General features: G+C 45.4%; 1 protein-coding gene across 2 annotated transcripts in view; it reads right to left on the bottom strand.

Moving 5' to 3' along the window:
* Nucleotides 1-18,137, bottom strand: part of ELMO1 (engulfment and cell motility 1) — a 563,801-nt gene extending 545,664 nt beyond the window's left edge. The window contains exon 1 of one of the 2 annotated variants that reach the window (XM_043873513.1): nucleotides 18,016-18,137. The gene's annotated coding sequence lies outside the window, so the exon portion shown is untranslated. Of the gene's footprint in view, nucleotides 1-17,824; nucleotides 17,947-18,015 lie in introns of those variants that run through there. The other variant, XM_043873512.1, reaches the window with a different exon arrangement.
* Between the last annotated feature and the right edge of the window lie 3,988 nt (nucleotides 18,138-22,125).

The raw sequence follows: 22,125 nt of genomic DNA, 5'->3' as shown, positions 1-22,125 counted from the left end.
AGACCCCGCCTGCCAATGCTGGGGACATGGGTTCAATCCCTGGTCCAAGAAAATCCCACGTCTCACAGACAACTAAGCCAGTGCACCACAACTCCTGAGCCTGTTCTCTAGAGCCCGTGTGCTGCAACTGCTAAGCCCATCGGCCACAACCACTATACACCTACGGTGTACCCGCACACCTACAGCCTGGGCACCACAAGAAAAGTCACCACAATGAGAAGCCCGTGTGCTGCAACTAGAGAAAACCCAAGTGCAGCAACAAAGACCCAGTGCAGCCACTGACAAATCAATAAAAATAAACATTTTTCAAAAGAGAATGAGTCAGTGAATGAAGTTTACAAATGGGGTCTACAAACAGGAGTCCCCACAGCACTGGGCAAGTACTGAGACGGTCCCCTGTCCTAGGGACCTTATTTTCTCTAAAGGGTCTTTAGAAGACCCATGAATCAAATCTGGTAGTGGAAAACACAATGAACTTAAAGTCTTAATGCAAAGAGGATTCTTAATGTTAAGAACGCTATTCTTAATGCAAAGAACAAACTTCACGAAGTGCTTTTGTGGACATAACCAATTCCAATGAAATGGCTTTTTCTACCTACAAAAGTTAAAATCAAGCACGTGTTTCAGAGTCAGCCAACCAGAAGGGTGTGGAAAGATACAGGAATGGTGCATCTTGTGACTCCTAATTCCATCCCTTCTAACCAACCATTGGCCTTGAACACACAATTTTTGAAGAGAGGCTCAAAAAGTATGTACCCTTTAACATCTATTGCATGCTGGCTGGAGCCAAGGAACTCTGTTCCTTGGCGACATGTTTCATTTTCTCATGACATTACATGGATACCATTTCCATTTATACAAGAGGATATGGAAGCTATGAGAGCTTAATGAATTTGCCCACAGCAAGTAGGGGATGAGTAATTTCAGACTCCATCTGTGTAGCCGTGGCGATCCTGACTCTGTCACTCCCCCAAGGCAGCTCAGCAAAGTGTCTAAGAGAGCGAGGGCGTCAGGCCTGAAGCCAGTCAAGGGCTCTATTTAAGGACCTTCTAGTGTTGCGTGATTCCCATATAGACAGAATCAAAGCAGCAGTCAGAATAGTCAGCTTTGCACAGACCTATGGGGTGTGGCTCAATAGATAAAGAATTCACCTACAATGCGGGAAACCTAAGAGATGTGGGGTTTGATCCCTGGGGCAGGAAGATCCCCTGGAGGAGGACACGGCAACCCACTCCAGTATTCTTGCCATGGACAGAGGAGCCTGGCGTGCTACAGCCCATAGGGTCACAAAGAGTCAGACACAACTGAATCGACAGTACGCACATGGGATTGGGGAGTCAATTATGGTATTTCTAAAGGTGAAACAGGCAGCCTACTAAATCCTTACTGGAGCTGTAGAAGCAGAAAAGATCTAGGTCAAGTGAATGCAAGTGCAACCTGAACCATTAAAAACAGTCACGGCCCTTCCATCAATTCCCCAATTTGAACCAGTTTGTAGACCCAAAAATCCCTTAAATAAAGATGAAGCTGGGTCCCCTTGAGGAAAGACCCTGGTACATTGCTAAAAACATATACTGTTAATCTTTCTTCTAGCCAGTTTGTAGACCCAAAAATCCCTTAAATAAAGATGAGGCTGGGTCCCCTTGAGGAAGGACCCTGGTACATTGCTAAAAACATATACTGTTAATCTTTCTCCTAGCCTTCCCCCAGAGGGACTGACAGCCTCTTCAGGGAGACTGTGCAATGGGGAAAGGGAAATAATCAAACCTTTGGGGGATTACTGGTCACTGACTCTGAAGAGACACCAATTCCAAGAGACCCAAAATGTCCCCAGTGGCCCACAAGTCAGAGAGGTGCTTATGGAATTCAAGTGATCAGTGGAGTTTCAGCTCAGATCCATCTTGCAGCAGGTCCCCGACTCCAAGCTTTGGTTATTTCCTCGGCCCCAGAATTCATAATCCAAATAGACGTACTCAACAACTGGCATGATCCCCACACTGGGGAAGCAAGGAGTTGTTTGGTTATTTAATTGAAGTTGAAAAGAGCTGGGGAAGGTCTGAGAATGTAGCTCCAAAGGCCTAAACTCGCTCCACCTCCAGAGTGAACTCAGAACACTTAAGTTTGAGGTTTACTGTCTGTGTACTATCTGGCTTAAAAGAAATGGGCTCGGCTCAGCACTTGAACATCAGGATAAATCATTCCAGCAATGAAGAGCCACGACACCTATCAAGTTTCAATTGCTAGCTAAAACCCTTGATAGCTGCTAGAAAAATAATATGCGATTTTAGCTAAGAAACATAAATTATCAAGGCCATGATACTCTCAGAACTAATAAAAGAAATGTAGGTAACCACAGATGTGGTAAGGATCCCAGCCCCCAGCATGTGTCATGAATGCCTGGTCGCCCACAGGCACCGGGAGGAAGGAAGAGAGAAACAGATTGTCCAGATTCAACACGGGCTGAACCGTGGATGAAGACACAGAGGGGGTAGAAGTTTCAGGGTGGAAGCCAAGAAATGTTTTCTACATTCTTCCAACTTATGTTCTCCTGATATCTCCGCCCCATAGGCTTTCTGGTGAGGAGGAGAGAATTACAAGCAGACACACGAAGTATAAATACTTCTGCAGGCAGTAACGTGCTGACAATGTTGGTGTCCTCCTCCGGAACGTTCATTACACACGTCTGAGTCCAGTGGAATGACAGAAAAGCAGTAACCACGGCCACCACAGGATTAGGGCACTGCAAAGCCAGCAGCCGCTGGCCTCCCACATCTGACATCTGTCTGGCCCGTGCCTCCATCACAGTGACCTCAGGCGGGACCAGTCTTGAGCAAAACTGAGAGCGATGAGAGTCATGTGCCAGGCATCCCTGAACCACGTGGCCCTGGGGCCCTGATGACTCAGCGATAAAGAAGCCATGTTAAAAGGCCCTTCCAAAAGGACGCTGGGCTCGTGTGCACGCATCACAGCGCTTCTTCCTGCAAACGTTGACTGAGCACCTGCTACGGGCTCAGCACTGGGAATATTTACCCTGGACCTCCAGTCGGCTCAGGAGCAGAGACCGGAAGCGGAGTGTAAAGAGACAGCACAGAGAAGCACTAGTGTGTCCCAGGAGGGCATACCGCGAAGTCACGGAGGGCTCCCAGAGGAGGTGACTACTGAGCTGGGGCGTGGTGACCAGAGGGAGATGTGGCTTTGGGGTACTTCACGCTCTCCTCCCGCCACCTGACGCCTTGGCCGTCACTTCTTTTCTGTTAATTTGCTCTTAATATTCATTTCCACCTGATTTCACCTGAGAAGGAATTCTGGGCTCTTATATTTCCCTGGGGAACCGCTGTGAGCCCACTCTCTTCTAATGATTGGTTTCCAAGCAGAATTTTAAGACGGCACCAGAACAGGGGAGCGAAAGGAGACGCCCTCCCCGAAAGTAGTCCTCTGGTATCCCTGGCCCTTCACGTCGCCGGAAAAAATTCCACATTGTGGCAACCATAGGCTGACTCGTCTCTCCCCTGCACAATGTGCCAGTCTCCTGCTCCAGATGGCAAGCTGAGCAAAAGCCATGGAAGGGCTTCCCACCACCTCCTCATCGGGGCAGGCTTCCCACCACCTCCTCATCGGGGCAGGCTTCCCACCACCTCCTCATCGGCCAGGCTTCCCACCACCTCCTCATCGGCCAGGCTTCCCACCACCTCCCACCTCATAGCTTCTTTTGGGCCTTATCTAAGAAGATGCTTGGGCTTCCCCGGTGGTGCAAGCGGTAAAGAACACGTCTGCCAATGCAGGAGATGTAAGAGAAGCAGGTTCCATCCCTGGGTCGGGAAGATCCTCTGGAGGAGGGCGCGGGGCAATCCTATCCCGTATTCTTGTCTGGAAAATCCCATGGACAGAGGAGCCTGATGGGCTATGGTCCAGAGGGTGACAGAGAGTCCCACCTGGCTGAAGTGACCCAGCATGCACACAAAGAAGATTCTTATTAAATGGCAACAAAATGAAAAGTAAAATATTATAGACACAGAAGTAGTAAGCCATAGATCTGAGAAAACAGCTGCATATGAAAGGATTAGGAAATAAATGAGAAGAAACCCAAAGGATTTAGAATCCATTTCAGGTGCCCTGTAAGAAAATCCCGGCAGTATGGGGAGAATAGGCCCACGTGAAAATCCAGGCAATAAAGAGGTTCTATCCTCGACTGGCTGCCTGATAATGTTTTACCTTGAGGCTTATAATTCTTTTTTCACTCCTTAGCACTTTCTAGGATGAGGCTTCTTAAAGTGGAGAGAGGACCACTTGCATCAGAATCAACCTGAGGGACTTTTTAAAATGCAGTTTCTGGGTCCCGGGTGATTCTTAGGCATTTCGAAGTCTGTGAACCACAGGACTAGGGACTTTATCCTTCTTAAATGGTTGAGATATTCATGCTAAATCACTCAGTTAAATTGTTCTTTAAAATCTGACAGAGACACTAGTGGCTCAATTGATTCTTTTAGAAATTGTGAAGATTCTAAAAGTAGTAATAGTGAGGTCACATTGTGAGCAGTTTTAAATGATGTAAAAGTTAACACACTGAAGTCAGAAAGATCTTTGCAAAACATAAATGTGATCCCATCACTCCCCTGGGTAAAACACTTCAGTGATTGCTCATTGCTCTTTTGAGAAAGGCCCAGACCCATGGTCCCAATGAGCCCTCTTTTCCAGTCTAATCCAGGCCTGGAGAGTTCCCTGCCCTGTGCTGTAGCTTCAGTTCCTTCAACATCCAAGTCCGCCCTTCAAATGACCTTCACACACACTAGCCATAGGCAGAGACTCTTCTTTCCCCAGTAAAATCCGTTCTTTCCCTTCTCAGCTCTGGCTGTATTAATGCCCCTGCTGCAGGCGCTCCCAGTATCAGACCTTTACCTCCATAGCCCTTGGCACAGTTTGAATGTCACATTTTCTGTGTGATTCTTTGATTAATGTACACTTCCTCTGCTGAGGTCTAAGAAGTCCATGACATCAGCTACGCGGCTATTTTTTTTTCCCTAGGAAGGAGACCCACCATTGTTTAAGTATCATCTAGCATACCCATGGTACATAGCTCAACAAATATTTGTGGATGAACCAAGGAATTAAAGAGTATTTCAAAAGAAAACACTGGGAGCTGATGCAGATCCCACAGTAGCCACCAAGAATTTAAATGTACTCTGATCTCTCTCCTAAAGGTTAAAGGTTCCAGGGTCTCTCCAGCACCAGGAGGACTCAAGTTCTCTGGTGGTTTCCCTTCCCCTGCCTACGTTACAAGATGCCTTCCTTTGCATTTACCATTTCAAAAGGACGAGCCCAACTCTTCCTAATGCAATTCCTGGAATCTGAAAGAAAAGTGGAGTTCAATATTAAATGCTATTATGCCATTTCTCTGGGCCTTGCTTTGATTTGGCTGTAAAAAATTACCCTAAAGCCTGTTCATTGCCTGAAAAAATATATGCTGATATAAAAACACACCTGGGGGTTTTCACAATGACTTACTTCCTATATTTTTGTATACCTTCATGAGTCTTATCATTCTCAGCTCCAGGTGCCGACTCTCAGACAGTTTCAAGGCATTTTCAAATGCTGGAATTGTTACCAGCATATTTGAATGATTTCAAATGGCCCTAAATAAGCTGGCAATAATCACAACACAATTTCTACTACAGTAGAATGAGGCTTCACGAAGATATAAATGAATCCACCATTACCGCCCTCTCCTCCCTGCCATCTTGCCAGCAGTTGGCCCTGGCTCAGGTAATGAGACTTCCCTCATAGCTCAGTTGGTAGAGAATCTGCCTGCCAATGCAGGAGACCTGGGTTCGATTCCTGGGTCGGGAAGATCCCCTGGAGAAGGAAATGGCAACCCACTCCAGTATTCTTGCCTGGAGAATCCCATGGACAGAGGAGCCTGGCGGGCTCCATACAGTCCATTGAATCACAAGAGTTGGACACAACTTAGCGACTAAACCACCACCACCAGGTAATGAAGGGTTTGCGGCCCTGACTGTACTCTTTCACATGTTCCTGAAGCAAAGTTCTCACAGCATTGTTCCCCATCCTTCACCAAGTAGACAAAATATTCCAATACAATGGGTTCAAGTGAGGCAAAAATGAACTAGACAAATCAACAGAGACACAGCAGCAAGAGAGCATTATAGCATCTGATGTGCTACAGAAAAATCCTGGATTTTCAAAGAAGAGTGAAATTCAACATTGAAACTGCTATTGTACAGTTTCTCTGGGCCTTGCATTGGTCTGCGGCCAGTCTCCCTGACATGTATCATCTGTAAAATGGGTCCAAGGTGAATGAATATGTTTGAATCACTGTTAATCTGATCTATATTTTGCTATGGATGTAATTCTCCACTGACTTATCATAAATTTATATTCACTATATTCACTATATAAATCTTTGTATGGGTCTTTAACGTTTATTTAACATTGGGTCCTATTTAAAGCTACACACTAATCCTGATAGATAGTAAAGAGGCCTTACCACACAATGGACAATCTAGCAATGAAAAATCCATACTTATCACCCTAACTGGGAGAAGAGAAAGTGACTGGGGATTTTGTTGTACACTAAAGAGAGTGTATAATTTGTCAGGTACCAGACAAGATTTGATTATAGTGATTAGATAAAAGACTTTTCATGACTATAGTATCAGGGGTGTGGGGACTATACTTTTCAAAGCACAGACTTGGAGAAGTAGTTTTCACTTGGCACATTTCTCTCCTACACCCATACTTCATGGCAGTTTAGTGTCTATGTTGAGGTTTTGTTTTGTTTTTTTCCAACCCACTTCATAAAAGCCAGTACCAAGTGGCAGGTATATAAGCTACTGCTTAATGAGCTGGAGAGCCTTTCAGCTAGTTGTTGCCATCCTGAAGGAGCATGAAGTAGAAAAGGCATCCAAATAAACTGGCAATGGCCAGGGAAAATGAATAGAAATGGAAACAGGTGGCTTCTACTTAGGTGGCCATAAAATGAACTGTCCAAACTGGAGTACTTTTGAAAGAGAAACGGTACAATTAATCACGCTGGGATGACAAAGCTATACTATGGCTGTACACTCAGGATTGTAGACATCCTAGTTTTATTTTCCTATTGTTTATATCCAGAATGTTTTCTAATCTGATTTATAGGCTCAAATTAAAGAAGAAAAATGAATACTTTCTTACCACTCACCTGCCAGTGAACATTTCAACCATCCCTACTCCTGGGAAGTTCCAAAGGACTTAGAAAGGGACAGTTACAAAGCATTATTGGAACCACTGAGCTAAGTCCTTAACATGCAGCATAATCATATGAAACTCAGTTCAACCGAATGAAATTCCTGCCAAATACTCCTCCACTATTGCTCCACAAACTGGGGCTTTCTCAGGGGGCTCCCATCCACACCAAATAAGAATAGCCTCAGGAAGGCTGAATTCAAGGAAAGGGAAAGACTCCCATTAGCAACCTCAATTCTCTCTATCCAAAGTAAAATAATAATAAAACAGTAAAATTCCAGGTTAGTTGTCAATGAATGGGGGATAGAGATCCATTTACAAGAGGTTTTATTTGAGGGCCCCATGTTGCTAACATTAGTCATTATGTCAGTTCTTTTAATTCACAAGCAATGGTAATTTTCCCTAACCTTCAGTCTATTTCTCCTGTATTCCTGAAGAAAAGATATGTAAATCAACCTAACAGTCTAGAAAGATTTAAGGAGGAATTCCCCAAGCTACTTAAAGAAGATAAAATAATAAATGTGTGTCTTTAAATGATTTCAGGAAAATATTTGAATAAAAAACTTGAATCAAAACTACTGCATAAGTATTAATAACATCAACAATCATAGTAAATCCAACCCAGCCAAGGACTTTTGGGGTATCTTACTTTACAATCATTATTATGTTTATTTAACCTCAGCAACTCTAAGAGGTAGGGACTTATGCCCATTGGAAAGGTATAAAATCTGAAGCTGAGAAAAGAACCCTCAACCAACACATATTTATTTAGATTTAAACCTCAAAGACTTCTCTCTTTTTCCCAAATCCATTCAGTCACCAAATCTTTTATTTTCATCAATGCCAATATCCTTTCCTTCTGGCTTAAATCCAGCTTGGGGAGGGGGAAGGGTTGGCCCTCTGAAAATTGTGTCTTTAAAGGAAGAGGATTAACCCACTCCTCAGACTTGAAAATGGAGTTGCATTTACACAGGAAGCTTTATTTACTCATTTGACCAAGACCGTGTGTTTCCTCGGGTTGGCCTAGAAGAAAGTGGCTTACAGCTGCCATCTTTCCTTGGCACTTCCCTCCTGCTGTACCATCTAACCTATGTTCCATGTGGCCTTGGGACTTATGTTCCTTATTGAATTCCAATTGTGTCTTTTTTCTTGCCTAAAATCCTTTAGCATTCCTTTCCACTCAATCCAAATGCCCAGCTCCCCGAAGAATTGATATAAGACCTCTCTCAAACTTTCTCCCCATTACCCTGATTGCTGTATTCCCCAAACTTAACCAGTTTTTTCTTTTAACATTCAGCTTTCCAGAACATTCTCAGAGTCATTTCATTGTGAACTCCTTCCTCTGTGATCTACACACACTCTAAACCTACATTTGTCACACTCTATTATGACTATCTATTAATGAATTTGTTTCCGCGATAGCGCCCCTCACCAAACTGCTCATCTGAAGTGGGTCTTATAAGGACGAGCAAGAGTCTTGGTTGCATGACATAAAATGCTATCAAAATGGCTGTTGAATGAATGAATGAATGAAGTATTATGAGGCATACTATAAGCCCAATCATATTTCAACTTAAAAATACTCATATGCATATTTAAGTATAAGGCACACATTTAAAACATTATCACTGTTGTTTTAGTCACTAAGTCATGTATGACTCTTTTGCGACCCCATGGACTGTAATAGCTTGCCAGGCTCCTCTGTCCACAGGATTTCCCAAGCAAGAATACTGGAGTGAGTTTGCCATTTCTTTCTCCAGGGAATCTTCCCCACCCAGGGATCGAACCACATCTCTTGCATTGGCAGGAGGATTCTTTACCACTGAGCCACCAGGGAAGCCTGTTTAAAAATATATACTACAATAAGTAAATAAACTTTCGCTGTGCTTCTCTTATCTTAATCCAGGCAAATGTTTCTCCAAATCCTCAAAGAATGGGCAGTAACTGAGAAAGTAGTTCTAACGAGTTGAAGTCACTATTTGGCAGTAAAGTAAGTTCAAGGATGATGGAAACATATACATTCCTTGATAGAAGTTTTGATTTAATGTAATTTATACTGACTTGCTATAAAAATAAAAATGATAAGCACTGGAGAAAACAAGATTTAGCAGGTGATTGATAGAATAGTTTCTTTGCTCCTAAAGATCTCTCAATATTAGGAAAGCTACATGGATATGTGTGTGTGTGTGTGTGTGACAAAGACACACACACACACATACACACATACACACCAAACATTTACTATTTCGTGTATGAAAGGATCAGTCCTATCCCCCAAATCTAAATGTCTGAATACTTGGCCACTTCCTACTGAATGGCGCGTGGTTAGAATAATGAGGGCACATGGTCCACTATAAAAATGCTCTGAAAATGATGGGGTGGGGCAGTGGTGAGGGTGGGCAAGAGTCAAGGCAAAACTAGTCTTACTGAGTGTTATTGGAATTCTCTCTTCACTCAGCCAAAAATACGCAATCTAACCAAAGTCCCTCCACTGGCTCCACCTCCCAAGCCACATGCCTTCTGGGGGCCAAGGGTAAAGCCAGCTGTGGCTCTGCATTTGGATAAAAGAGCCTGAAAACAGGGGAAAAAAAATTATTTTGAAATGCATTACGCTTTGAAATTAAGGGTAATTGTGTGTAGCAGCCTGGAAAATATAGCTCATCCAGGACTGCTCAGCCACAGAACCCCAGAGCACAAAACACTGGCTTTCTAAATGCAATCTCAAACTAGAAAAAAAAAAAAAGCACAAAGGGCGGAAGGAAGGGTGGAGGTTGGCTATGGGGCTGTGACTTATAAGAAGGCGGCTGCCTCAGGGAGATACAGCCAGTACACAAGCCGGCAATATCTCTACATCGCCTAAGCCACTAGATGCTGTCCGGCTCTAGCGGCACAACAGTGAAGGTAAATAAAAGGTTGACAGATAATTACACAAGAAAACAAATGTGGCAAGATTAGGACAGGGAGCTCATGGACAGAGTGGAAAAGGACTCCACATCCAGCAGCATCTTAAAGCAATGTCCTGGTCATCCTGACGGACCGTTAGTATCTATCACTACCCAACTAGCCAAGGTGTATTTCACCAGCAGAGGAGGCATTTCACCCTCTTAACTCATCCCCACACAGACAGTTCTTTAATCTCGTGACAGACCTGTGAACAAGCCCAGCTGAATTCTGCGACCACCTTCCTGTTTCATTGATTTTATTCCCATTATGTGGAGGATATAGCTAAAGCGGTAACCATGGGCCAGAATTCAAGACCTTGTGAGGAAAGGGAGACATAAAATCACTAGCTACAGTTTTTCCCAACCAGGGGGTACCAGGAAGAAACACACATGAAACTGACTTGAAAGCAATTTGGGTTAGGAAGACAATTGCAGTTTTAGGAGAGGAAGCTAGAGAGGAAACTTGGAGAATTAGAGGAAATAAATGAACATAAAGGGTGAGACCACCCATGTGTGAAAGAGCCACCTTAGGGCAAAGGAATCACCAGTGAATAGAAAACTGGGGCACTAATAACTGCTGTCAAAAGTCTAGCCTGTCAGATAGCCCAGAGTTGGACTAATTCATGCAAGAAGACCAAACAGTGGTTCTTCCTATGGGAAGGGTACCGGCAACTGATAATGTCTGGAGACATATTTGGTTATCACACCAGTGTGCTGCTCCTGGCATCTGGTGGTAGAGGCCAGAGAAGCTAGTAAACATCCTAAGAGTCACAGGACACTGCCCACAACAAAGGATTATCCAGCCTCAAGGGTCAACAGTGAGACTGCCTGACATAAAGGATCAGCATAGATTGGCAATAGTCTGCAAGAAGAAAAAGAGAATTTGCAGTCTCAGCATCACCCAAGGGAGAAACCATCCTGGCTAAAGACTCCAGTCTCTGGTTCCCTTGGTTGGTATTAACATATGGAGCAGGAGAAGTAGCAAAAAAAGGTACGACTAGCTGAAAGATACTTTAAATGTATTCCTTCCTCCAAATTGGTCCTCATCACCACCACCATCAAGTAGTTCCACGCTTTTGATTTCATCATGACTCATCCACAAAGAGAAAAAACCGTTGGTTGAAGAATATGTGTCTATTCTCCTTGGCAAACCTCAGTCTCATTTTTGATTAATGAATTGCATTCTGGCTTATATGCTTCAATATCATGAGCTTGGGTGATGGGCAGGCTCTCCCTGAGAGAAGGATCACTGACTCCCAAGACTAAAGAGGTCACCTCTGGAATGGGATATACAAAGTAAGGCACTGAAAAATTTGGCCTCAGTGATGACAGATACATCCCTAGATGCCATGGCAACCGGGGCACATCCATCAGAACCCAGGGCATTTTCATTAGCATATAGGAGTGAAGGGTAACCTGGATAGCTTTACATGGAGGTCCTGGCCTCCGACTAGGCTAGTCCAAGAGAACCAACAAGAAGAATAAGCAGTCAACATAAGAGTCATGGGGCATGTGAAAGAAACAGCAGCATAAAGGGTCAGAAAAGGCAGATGTCAGCTCAGATCTGCTCTCCAAGCACAACAGTGACATTTCATTTCTCCAAGCCACTTCTATAAAATGGATAAGAACACTATACCAGTTCTTCCCCACCGTCTTCAAAACAGCATTCCTGGAGGAAGCATGTCAGCTGCCGGCACAAGGAGGAAGATGTTGCATGAATCCTGTGACTCCAAGGCCACTGGGGCAATGCTCAGTCAGAGGTTACTCACTCCTGCCGCCCTCCAACCTCTGCTCCTTATCCAGCAAGTATAACCCACCCAACCCACAGCCGTCCAGGAGCCCAACAAGTAGTATGCTTGCCACTGTTTTCTACTGAGGAAAGTGATGTTCTCTGCATCAACTGTTAGAACTAAAATGGCCAAAACTGTAGCCTCAACTCCTAAAATTAAGGTTCCAATAATAATCTTGCTCAGATTCTGGAAATCAGCGTTTGTGGGGGCCTAGAACACTGAGACTCATCATCTCCTTCTATTTATACATGTGACTAATGTCTCTACTCAGTAGTAGGCCAGGTTGTTGCTGTGGTTAATACTGTTTGATGATCTAGCATTCCCTCTCCCACACAGATTCCTACCGGATACTTGGCTGTTCACCCCACCTTAGGCTGGTGACAAAATTCTGCTCAAACTGACCTGCACTTTTCTTAAACAAGTTCAGAAATCCTAGTGCTAAGTCACAAGTTAAATTAATCATGGATCATAAGAGTGATCTGAGGTCTTCAGTTCTGGCTATTAAACATAAGTTCCAATTATTGACACTCAGACAACCTAAATTATCCAGGGATCCAAAAACTGCAGCCAGTGTGTATATTGTGCTTTCAGGCTGGCTTTGCTGTATCTAAAAGTGCTGCACTAGGCATATTCAAAGGCTTTCATAGGCCACACACATTTCATGGGAGCCACACTCTGTTCCCTGGATAACTGGTCTTCAAAATCCTGATGTTTTGAATGGTACTGAAGTTCTCAGCCTTTTTCTTTTTTTGGTTGGCCAGTTCCAAGCCCTGGTCAGCTAAGAAGCTTAATCTAATTGTGTATCACAGCAGCGGCAGCCACCAGACAAGATTACTTCTGTCTTTGCAAACCTCTGAAAGTAATTAAAATCATGCATTTGAGAACTGTGAGGTGTAGAATATGAAAGAAAAAGTTCAGTGGAGTAAGTTCCAAAGACCTCAAAAGCTTAAAGACCTCATAAGCTCTAAACTAAAACTTAGCCAGAAAAGAGTATTTTCACTCATTTTATGCTAAGTTAAAAAGTTATTACATATAATCTATTGCCCTTCCATGTCACTAAAGTGAAAACCATACACTTGGATCTCCAGCTTTGTCAAAATGGCATTCTTGGGGCCTAATAGACCATCGAGTTCTATGAACAGCAGTATTTTAAAGGCTGAGTCAATGGCTGATGCTTTTATTGCATCTGATTCATCACTGGGAAACAGCATCTCTTGCAGGAGATTAAACTAACAGCATTTTGTAATGAGGGAGGGTGCTAAGTGTTTCTTAAAGTATGACCCCATGAACACTTTCATTACTATCCTTGGCAAATGGTTTAAAATGTATATGCCTAGCACCCCCAAAATTATTAAAATAGACTTTTTCAACACGACTCATATTAAGTAATACATTTGGCATTTAGATTTGGTGTCTGCTTTGTAAAACACTCTATTTTCCATTGTACTCTCTTCTATTTCATGTTTTCAACTGTTGGTCTGGACCTAAGAAATTGATGTTATGATCCATTTCCTATTGCAACCCTAAACTTTAAAAACACTAGTTAGGGGAGGAGCCAAGATGGTGGAGGAATAGGACGCGGAGACCACTTTCTCCCCTACAAATTCATCGAAAGAACAATTGAACGCAGAGCAAACTTCACAAAACAACTTCTGATCGCTAGCTGAGGACATCAGGCGCCCAGAAAAGCAGCCCATTGTCTTCGAAAGAAGGTAGGACAAAATATAAAAGATAAAAAGAGAGACAAAAGAGCTAGGGACAGAGACCCGTCCCGGGAAGGGAGTCTTAATAGAGGAAGTTTCCAAACACCAGGAAACCCTCGCACTGGCGGGTCTGGGGGAAGTTTTCGAATCTCGGAGGGCAACCTAACTGGGAGAAAAAATAAATAAAACCCACAGATTACATGCCTAAACGCAGCTCCCAGCAGAAAAGTACCCCAGACGCCCGCATCCGCCACCAGCAAGTGGGGGCGGAACGGAGGGGAGCGGGTGGCATTACTTAGGGTAAGGACCGGGCCTGAGTGCCCTGAGGGCAATCGGAAGGAGCTTTTGTGAGACAGCAACTTAAACTGTGGGATAGCAAAAGAAAGAGAGAAAATTAACCAGCCCGAACACACTGCCGGCCGTTCACAGAACAAAGGGACCGAGCAAGTCCAGAGGAGCTAGCCGGCTGCAGAACAGCATCGAAACATGTATATTATCTATGGTGAAACAGATCACCAGCCCAGGTTGGATGCATGAGACAAGTGCTCGGGCCTGGTGCACTGGGAAGACCCAGAGGGATCGGGTAGAGAGGGAGGTGGGAGGGGGGATCAGGATGGGGAATACATGTAAATCCATGGCTGATTCATGTCAATGTGTGACAAAACCCACTACAATATTGTAACGTAATTAGCCTCCAACTAATAAAAATAAATGAAAAAAAATAAAAAATAAATAAAAACACTAGTTAACTAGAAGAAGCAGAAATGGAGTTGAGTAATTAGCAGCAAACACTTGAGGCTTTGTGATGTAGAGAGGCTTTGTGACATCTTAAAAATCAAATGATCCACTTGGATGGTTTCAGGCATTAAAAAGTGGTTGCAGGCTTCAGTTACAAACCTTAAGGGTACCCATTGTCTTAGATCCAGACAGGATATGTCCTCCATAGGAATGATTACCTATAAACCTACGGTGTTAAGAAAGATGATAATGTCAGCAAAGTGTGTGTTTGGAGCCCCTTGGGACAGCCCCAGCCACATCCTCTCTGCAAGGGCTTCAAAGCATTCCCTTCCTCCACCTTTATCCCCACCCATTCACACCCAGCACCCGAAGGGGGGTTATTTATTACTTTAAAACACTCAAATGTTGTCTTATGTCAATTTAATAAGTATGTATGATTTGTTAACAGCACTGTAGAAGCCCCTTGTCCCATTTCCTCTCTCTCACTTTTCTTCTCTTGGGCTTTTCTCATCTCTCTTCTCCCCAGCATCTGCTACCCAGCTCCATTCTATCTTCCTCTCCTTCCTCCTTTATTCCCTCTCCTCCTCTCCTTCACTCCCATCTGCTGGGGGAGTGGAGTGGAATACAGTGGCTGTCTCTGACTTCACTCTACTCATAGTAATACCCTTCTTCCCAGGGGAGTCTTCCTTTGGCTAAAGTAACACACACTTTAAAAAGACATTCTCCAAGGAGAGTGATGAAACAGATACCAAATCTAAAGCGGCTATGTGTTATTAATAAACTGTACTGGTTGTTCACTCTCCCAAGGAATCATTTCTCAGTTCCTTTCTTCAGGCTGAAATGCTAAAGGTAGGAGTTTACTCAAGGCAGAAAGGGATCTGCAAGAGGTGCGGCTGAGCATGGGGAAATGACAGAGGAGAAAAGGCAAAAAGCCTTGTCTTACTTGTCCCTGATGCTGTAGTATTTTCTTGGTATATTTCCCTGGTGAGCCTCTCCTATGAAGGCCCATCTTAATAAGTCAACAAGTACTTATTGAGCACCTACTAGGTAGGAATCAGTCTAGGTTCTGGTCCTGTAAATAAGACAAGGTTTCTGCCCTTGTGGAACTTCCATTCTAATGGTCAAGATAGACAATAAGTAGACAAACAAACAAATATATAATGCCAGAGGGTAATAAATGTTAAGAGGGAAAACTGAAAGACTTAAAAGAACTGGGGAGTGGCTGGTTGCTATTTTACAGTAGTCAGGGAAGCCCTCCTATAAACTGACAACTGACCTGAAGGAAGCATTGGAGTGAGCCATCTGGACATGTAGGGGAAAGTTCCTTGTGAAAAAGGAATAATATGTGCAAAGACCCTGGGGAGAGAACTTGGTGAAAAAGAAGAATGTGAGGCAAAACAGAATTGCTGCAGTCAAGAAGGGCAGAGAGATAAGTCAGAAGAAGGGGTAGACGTGTCTGCTCCCGAATTCCACCATCTCAGGTATGGGCCAGCCTCCCAGCCTGCCCCTCCCTAACACCTACCCAGCTTCTTCACCGTTCCCTTCCCTCCTGCAGAGTCCAAACACTCAAGGTCATTCCCTCAGATTTTCTGAGAGGACAACCAATCCATCTAATTAAAAACAAATAAAACCAAGTCATAAGCCATAGGAAGAAAGCAATATATATGCACATTTAACCACAGCCCTTAAGAGATAGGAAACCTACCACAGTAAAGAGCAGGTCCAGAAGGTCAGCTATAAGAAAAAAAAAAAAAAAATGTCCTCCACTTAACAGCAGGGGATCTGACCTTCAAACTCACAAACTGGGGAACAATAAACTTTGAAACAACCCTGGGCAGTAGGTATGGAGGTGAGATACTATGGAAACCCCTGATCAGAGGAGGCTGATGGTAATGGCCACTGACACCTTTTGGTTCTGAAAGTCAACCTGAGTGGTGTTAGGCCCCTCTAGTTCCCAAAGTTATCCTCAAAGAGTTGATATATAAATGCTGGTCATTAATTACTTTTCTTTTATAGACCAAAAAAAGAACAACTAGAAAATTCACCCCCAAGTCACTGGCAGCCCTACGTGGGGAGCACTGCGGCCTCTGTCTCAAGGGTGGAGAAACCCTTGTCACAGATTCTCTTAAATCTTAAATATAACGATCTAAGTTCGCATCATTTAAGGCCAGTGATGTTAGTAGGCCCAATCTGGGGGCACTGGGCATCACAGAGTATGCCCTGCGAGGCTCCGGAGCTGTCCAGAGACCCGCAGAGCCGGCTCACTACCCGGGGTCAAGCGCTTGGCTTTAGGTCAACGCAGGCCCCACCGTCAACAACTCTTGTCCGGACCAGTCAATCTCAAACAGCACCTAGGCTGCAGAGGGTCACTCGGCGGCGGCGGGACTCCACGGCTCCAGAGCCCCTCTCGGTCTTTCGGTCTCTCTCTCTCTCTCTCTCTCTCTCTCTCACACACACACACACATACACACACACGCTCGCCGCCCTCGCGCGCGCCCGCGGCACCACACGGACTTCCCAAACCCAAAACACACGCGCGCACCCCACGGCCGGCTGAGTTCTGTATTTCCTCTTCCTCAAAGCTACTCTTGCGATCTTAGCCGCTCTGGAGAAGTCAGGGCAGAGGGGGAGGCGGATTCCAGGGCCCCCAGAGCTCGGCTACCTCCCTTCCCTGAAGGCGCGCCCGGGGCGCCCCCCCTACCCGCGCCCCTGATGCCAGGATCACCCATCGAATCCCCCCACCTCCTTTCCGGGTCCCAGCGGGGACTTCTGAGTGTCCCCGGGAGGCGGGTATTTACTAACAGTCGTCCGGGGCTCCCAGCTGTCCCTGCCGCCCCTTCGCGTCCCTCCGGGCCCTCCACCCCTCTAGCCCATCACCGCCCCCTGCCAGGAGCGCGCTCGCCGGGGGATTCCCTCCCACCTTCCAGCGCCTGAGAAAAGCCGGGAGTCCTCGCTGCCAGTCCTTTCTCCCGCTCACCCTCTGTGGTGCCCAAGCCCCCAGTCCCACTCGCCCTGTCCCTAGTCCCCAGTCTCCCGGCGCCAGCAGCGCAACCCCAGGTCGACCCCCTGCAGCCGGCCCTGGCCGAAGCGTCTCGGCTGGTTCCCTGGTCACGAGCCCTGCGCCCCCTCCTCGGCGCCCCTCCCTCGGCTCCCATTCCCCCTGCCGCCTCCCCCTCTGCCCTGACTTCTCCAACTGCGGAGTGCCCGGGCGCGCCCGCAGCCTTCACCCCGCCGAGCCCGCGGCCACCCCCGCCTGCGCCGCGGGGCCCCCAGAAAGGAAACAAAAGTCTCCGCGGCGCCCAGAGTCCCCCGGAGCAGGACGCCTCCTCCTCGCCCCAGCCCCAGGTCCCTCCCGGGCCGCGCTGAGGTCAGCGAGTCAGGGCGCCGCGCCAGCCCAGGAAACTTTACGAACCTGCCCGGGGTCGCAGGACGGCGGCGGCGAGGGTTCCCAGCGATAAGATCTCTGGCGACCCCGCGACCGTGGAAGGGGAGCCGGAGGGTCTGTCGCCCAGCTCGGGGGCCGCGGCGCTGTGAGTGGCTCTGCCTCTCTCTATCCCGTGCCCATCCTCGCCCGCTCTCGCTCGTCCGAGCACACGCACTTACACTCCGGGTCGGCCGGCTGCTGCGCCGCCGGCTGCCGCTGCTCTCACTTCCTCTTCCTTCCTCCTGCTGGCCAGAGACACATTTTGCATCTGCAAGGCATCCAGAGATTAGCCGCGAACTCTCCTACAGAGCAGACGCTGCGGAGTGGCCGCCCGCGCCCCCGGCACCTGCGCCGGGACCCGCGTGGTTGGCGCGTTCGCTTCCAGCCGGCGCCCTGCTGCCTGCCCACCGCACTTCGCCTGGGGGGGATGGGGGTGCCCACGACTTTTTGAAGTCCCCCTACTTAAAGAGAAGGAAATGTCAGACACCGTGCACGCCTCAGTTCTGCTATAAATAATATGTGTGCAGAGCATGACTTCTCGGATGAGCTCACAAGCGGCGTTTTGCAGGCACTAATTAACTCCGTCACCCTCATAGCGCCACCTCCGGGAGGCCGGGAGTGCGTGGCGTTTTTTTTTACGAGCTTTCAATTTTGGCAGTTGGTTTGGGATTTTGAGGGGAAACTTCGGTGGGCCGTTTTAAAGCTACTTGAAGAGGCTGATGTGTTTGTTTTGACGTTCTGCCTGGACTCTTGGACAGCGCGACAAAATTAACGACAGAACGTTTCCTCCTCCTCACAGTCACCTGTGCGCTTACAGACCACGGGATTTATTTCTCATCAGTTAAGCCAGGGATTCCCTAATTTTGCATAAGTTTGCTTAAAGCAAGACGTTCTATCCCCAATTTGGTCTGTAAGGTACATTATTTGATTCATACAAGCTACTTTAGTCCTTTTCAAAGCAGAAATTAAGCGCGTTAACTGAGTAGCTGCCAGGAGGGAAATGACAGTTGTTGGAAGGTTGCAGGAGAAACCCCTGTCCTCTCCAAATCTGAAGTATCTATGCTGGCTGTACCAGAGAAGGAAAAGACAATTGCTATGCATTCCCTGCATATTGGCAAAGGACATAAATTGGGACCGGGGAATTAGAATGTAAGCAAGATGTTTTTTAGGGTTCAGTACCACCCACCCCACCACCTAGGCCCCAAAGGAGATTTAAATTTTAACTCTGCACTGACTGCAGCCATGAAATTCAAAGATGCTTGCTCCTTGGAAGGAAAGCTATGATCAACCTAGACTGTATTAGAAAGCAAAGACATCACTTTGCCAACAAAGGTCCATGTAGTCAAACCTATTCACAATAGTCATGTCCAGATGTAAGAGTTGGAGCATAAAGAAGGCTGACTGCCAAAGAATTGATTCTTTCAAATTGTGGTACTAGAGAAGACTCTTGAGAGTCCCTTGGACTGCAAGGAGGTCAAACCAATCAATCCTAAATAAAATTGACCCTAATTATTCACTGGAAAGACTGATGCTGAAGCTGAAACTCCAATACTTTGGCCACCTGATGCGAAGAGCCAACTCATTGGAGAAGACCCTGATGCTGGGAAAGATTGAGGGCAAGAGGAGACAGGCGGCAGAGGATGAGATGGTTAGATAACATCACCAACTCAATGGAAATGAATTTGAGCAAACTCTGGTAGAGAGTGAAGGACGGAAAAGCCTGGTGTGCTACAGATCATGGGGTCAAAAACTGTCGAACACATCTTAGCGACTGAATAATAACTGACTGTCCATTAGCAGCCAAGAGCTCCAAGCAGGTATTGAATGCTTGAAACATGGCTAGTGCTAAGATGTTCTGTAAGTGTAAAATAGACTCTAGACTTCATGTGAAAATAGAAGATAAAATAGCTGGTTAATAATTTTAATGTTGATTACATCATTCCAACAAATGATGATAGTTTAGATGTGATGATTCAGTTGGGTTAATTATTGGGTTAAGACATAAATGTATACTATATATACTAATTTAAAATAATTTTACTGGTTTCTTTTTACATTTTAAATGCAACTACTAGGAGAAATAAGATTATACACATGGTTCTCATTAGTGGCTCACATTATATTTCTAGTGAACCACTCTGATCTGACCCCTTATTATATGCATAACCCCAGGAGTTAGTATCAGGAGCATGAATACTTGGGTGCAGATCATTATAAACCAATAACTTAAAGCAGGATGATTCCAGGAAAGTAATTTCGCGTCTTTATTTCCCCATCTGTAAAACAGTAATGATACAGTAATAACAGTCAACAGGGCAGCTATCAGATGAGGTAATTTAATAAGCAGTCAGTAAATGAAGCCTTTACTAATGATGATGAGATGCTTATAATAATAAGTATGAATTTGATCCACAACTTTCTAGCTCAGGCTCATAAAGACCTTTAGTGCAGACATCATGAACATTCAGTAAATGTTAGCTGTCATAATTGTTCCAAGGGTAGACAGGGAACTTTTCACAGCGATTAGACAACTCCACCTCCTTGTAACCTTTGGTCCCAGCTCTGCCCTCTGCAGTTAACACGGAGTAAGTCACATCCTTCCTAGGGAGATAACCTTTCAGATCCTTGAAGATAACCCTAGAATTCTACCTACATTTTCTCTTCTGAGTATTAAACATTCTCATCTATCTAACTCCATTTCAGGTGATAGGGCTTCAAATCTCTCACCTTTTTGTAACGGACACCTGTCTCTGTCTTTTTAAAAAGTTAATTGTCATATAAATGAACTAACTAGCCATTAAAAGCAATTTATGAACTGTGGTGTTAGAGAAGACTCTTGAGAGTCCCTTGGACTGCAAGGAGATCCAACCAGTCCATCCTAAAGGACATCAATACTGAATCTTCATTGGAAGGACTGATGCTGAAGCTGAAACTCCAATACTTTGGCCACCTGATTCGAAGAACTGACTCATTAGAAAAGACCCCGATGCTGGCAAAAATCGAAGGCAGGAGGAGAAGGGGACGATAAAGGATGAGATGGTTGGATGGCATCACTGACTCAATGGACATGAGTTTGAGTAAACTCCGGGAGTTGGCAATGGACAGGGAGGCCTGGCAAGCTGCAGTCCATGGGGTCACAAAGAGTCGGACACGACTGAGCAGCTGAACTGAACTGATATAGCCCAAGTTCTTGGCAGTTATTTTTCAGATTCATCCAGTGCAAGGGGAAGACTGAAAATTCTTTGCTGTGTTACCATTAGGCAATGTCCGTCCTTACGAGGTTAGTCTTAGAAACCAAAGTCTCTGGTCCACCATCTCTAAGTCTCTTTGGGTTTGATTCAGGCGTCCAGTGTCTCTCCATGTCTGCAGGTCAGATAGAATACTAAGGTTCTGGGTGACACCCTATTAACAAACTCCCTCTGCCATTGTGGGGATCAGCATTCTTTGGGTTATCTGGTTCATTCAGTTACTAATAATAACCCTCTTAATTGTGCCATTGCCAAGCCTTATTTTTCTATTGTATTCATAAAAACATCTTAGATGTGTCAAATGCCTTAGAGAAATCCACCTTCACCCTGGGCTAGCTGGTGGTCTACAGCAGGCACTCTATGCAGAGAGGGCATTGTGGTGGTATCATGTGGAAGGGCTCTATCTCTGGACTTGGTTATTAGACATAAATTCCAGCATTGACATTTACTAGCTGCATTACCCTATGCAAGTGACTTAACTCATGGACTAAAACTATACCTACCTGGGAGGGTTGAGTAAGGATTAAATGAGTTAACACAGTAAAGCTCTTAAAGCAGGGCTTGGCATGTACAAGCATTCACTAATTGTTAGCTTAACTATTATTATCTAGAACAGCCCTCTAATCAGCAAATAAAAAGCAGCAACATCTCCCTTTTCCCACCTATCCGTTTCTATCCATAGGGGAGGGAATGACTCTGATTTTATTTTAGCTCCTGGTCAGAGCCCAGATAATTCAATCATCAGGTCATGCTGTGGTAGAGAGAGGGATCACTTGATAATAAGGATCAGAATCTAAGTGCAGCTTATCACTCATACCTGCAGGAATTCCACCAGGGCAGGGCTAGACTCTCTGCAGATGGGCCAGCCTGCGGGTAGGGAAGTGGACTCAAGATCTCCTCTGCAGGACCACCCACCTCAGTCTCAAGATGGCTAGGAGAAAAGGATGCATGAAAGAGAGGGCTAGCTAAAGAACAAAATTCACTGAAGCCTCAAGTCTAAACTGCCTCCCACAACCATGCTTACAGGACAGCTTTGCACTG

Source organism: Cervus elaphus, chromosome 18, assembly GCF_910594005.1.
Source record: "Cervus elaphus chromosome 18, mCerEla1.1, whole genome shotgun sequence".
In the NCBI taxonomy this organism is placed as follows: Eukaryota; Metazoa; Chordata; class Mammalia; order Artiodactyla; family Cervidae; genus Cervus; species Cervus elaphus.
This window is presented reverse-complemented; position numbering and strand designations above follow the sequence as displayed.